Here is a 2,736-nt window from a genome sequence, read left to right on the forward strand (position 1 = left end):
GAGTGTGCTTCTCAAAAGAGAAGAATGGGTTATTTATTATTTGAAAGAGGAAGGTGGTATTAGAAGACTTGACTATTAATCTCTTCTGCAGTTTCTATATGGCAATAAAAATTACTTCTAATGTCTTTGATGTTTCTTTGTGTACTTTCAGTATCTTTGATACTTTAGGGAATATCTTCCTAGATGCATGCAAACTATTATGTTATGTACAGAAAAATATAATCTGATTTGCCTCTAGTTATCTTTTCCTTTATGCTTCTAGCTATAAATTGTTTTGATAGAGTTAACTGCCCATTAGTTAATTCATATTTTGTTTCACAGACTGTATTACTGCTCAAATTATTTAGCCTATTCAATTAAGGTATCACAGCATACCATACAAAGTAAATATATTCAAAATCAAATATCTAAAACCTCTTTTAAATAGAGATTTCAGAATCTCACTCAATAATGTAGGCAATTGTGCATCATTAAATGGAAGACTGAATAGCTACACATTTAAAAGAAACCTAAATTCAAAAAGTGATATTCATAACTAGAGATTTGTAGGAGATCATTTAACAAATTAGACTAATGGAGTAGCAAAAGTGAATGCTTTGTCTTCAAAGTTTAAATCAAGATTATTAACAGAGAGAAAGAAAAAAAACAAGTGACACATTATGAAAGAAAAAATGTAGGACCTTCATGACCAATAATGGGCTGCATCTAATAAAGATAGGCAATCTTTAAAATTATTATTAAAATCAGAAAGAAAAATATCAGGTGATAATTTAGAGATATCAGGTGACATAAGGGTTAGATAGATGTTGTATTATTTATATCATAAACATTTTATATATATTACAGATATGAGATTATATACCAGAGCAGAAGATCAAATTAATAAAGAAGCTTTTAAAATTGTAGCAAATATATTGTATAAATTAACACAAATTTACTTGTAAGTAATGTGATGCAATGTGTTTTGCAAGGAAAAAATGCATGAAAATTCTGCAGTGAAAAATTATGTATAGCTTGAAGAATTTATGGGTTTTTTTCCTACTAAAATACTGGAAAACAGACTGCACAGGTAATTTAATCCTCTTTAAAAGCAAGGCATGTCCAGTTACTTAGGACTAAAAGCAAGTATTTCAGATGTCACAGTAGAGCTTTTAAATAAGTACTAATTTGTGCTCAATTATTCAAAGGACATAATTAATACTGCCACAACATGCGCCTGAAATTTGCTGTGATAAAAAAAGTTAGTACACACATATTCACAACAGTATCGGGAGTAGAAACAAAAAATATTCTGTATTGGCCCAAGAGTAGAGCGCTAACTCACTTATGTATGTTTCACTGCAGAAAATATGCTAGAAAATGCCTCTTTGAAACAGCAGTTAGGGTGAATTGTTTTCACTAATTTCAGAAACATTTTTTTCCTTATATGGGAATCAACTCTAGCATTAAAAGGGCCTCTTCCAAATTTCAATAATAAACTGATATTATTATTCATAGCAGTAACTATTATTCAGACTGCTCAGTGAATTCCAGTAGCATGCTTCCAAAACTGCTCTGAAATAATCTTACCTATCCTCTATTTAAATCTTACCCAAGTCTGTGCTTCAACTGCATTAAATATTTCTCTTCCTGTCATGAAGAAAAGTATTGACTGCCACATCCACAAAACCTGCAACCACAGTTGGTCTTGGTGCGTTTGTCTTGCAATTTTCTAACCATATGAAAAACTGAATTGGCAAGAATTTATTTAAAAGAAACCACACCAAAAAAAATAAGCAACAAAAAAATCTCCTGCCAACGTTTTCCTGTTCTGGCACATCTGAAGCAAATATTTATCTTTGGTTGAAGTGTATCACCTTGCCTTCAGTGACTCATACTTTCTACTTTCCAAACTGGCAGGAAACCTTATGTAGCTTGTTTTAGCCTTTCAAATCTGCCTACGCTGCCTGACACTATCTGGTTGGGCAATAGTTTATCTTATGAATGATAATTTTGTATTTCTTTCTACTTTTAAATGTTTTCCATTAGAAAATTAAAATCTGTCTCACTAGCATTATACCTTGCTTTCAATTTAGATTTGCTTAAAATCAGCAAACTACAGCTGTGCAAACTGCATACCTACCAATAACATGACAGACTAAAGCAACTTGCTTTTACCAATTTAAGAACGGAGGAAATCTGAGGAGGCCTAGTTTTTTTGTTCACATTAACATTTTGACAGGATGGACATATACATTGTTGAGCAAAATAATATCAGGGCACAGAGACTTCTGATGTTTAGTGAAACTCTCAAGGGCTACAGATAACAGTGTGCAATCCTGTGATTTAGCTCAATTCTTTTTAATATAGGATTGATGTACAAAACCCAAAAAGCAACAGGTCTCATGCTACTCCCATGAAAATGCCACAAAGCCTTAGGAAGATTCCATTTATTATTAGCTTGTTCTCAAGTACATCTCGAACCTACTTTTCTACTGTGTAGTAGTGCTTGTTGCAATATCTTCTGGACTTGTCTCCCGTATTAATCCACATTCCCAATTGCTGGGTAAATTAAGTTTTTCATCAGCTGTCTGATAGGTGCTTATCACTTCTTTGTTAGCCCTTGTTGTTCCATTTGCCTAAAATAATCATCACAATGACAGAGCAAAAGGCTTCCCTTTGAATGGCTCAGCTAGTGAATATATTCCAATTTTTCACATTAGTCATTCCCAACCTACTACTGTTTGTCTCCACTTC

This window comes from Geospiza fortis, unplaced genomic scaffold (genome assembly GCF_000277835.1).
Source record: "Geospiza fortis unplaced genomic scaffold, GeoFor_1.0 scaffold175, whole genome shotgun sequence".
Taxonomy (NCBI): Eukaryota; Metazoa; Chordata; class Aves; order Passeriformes; family Thraupidae; genus Geospiza; species Geospiza fortis.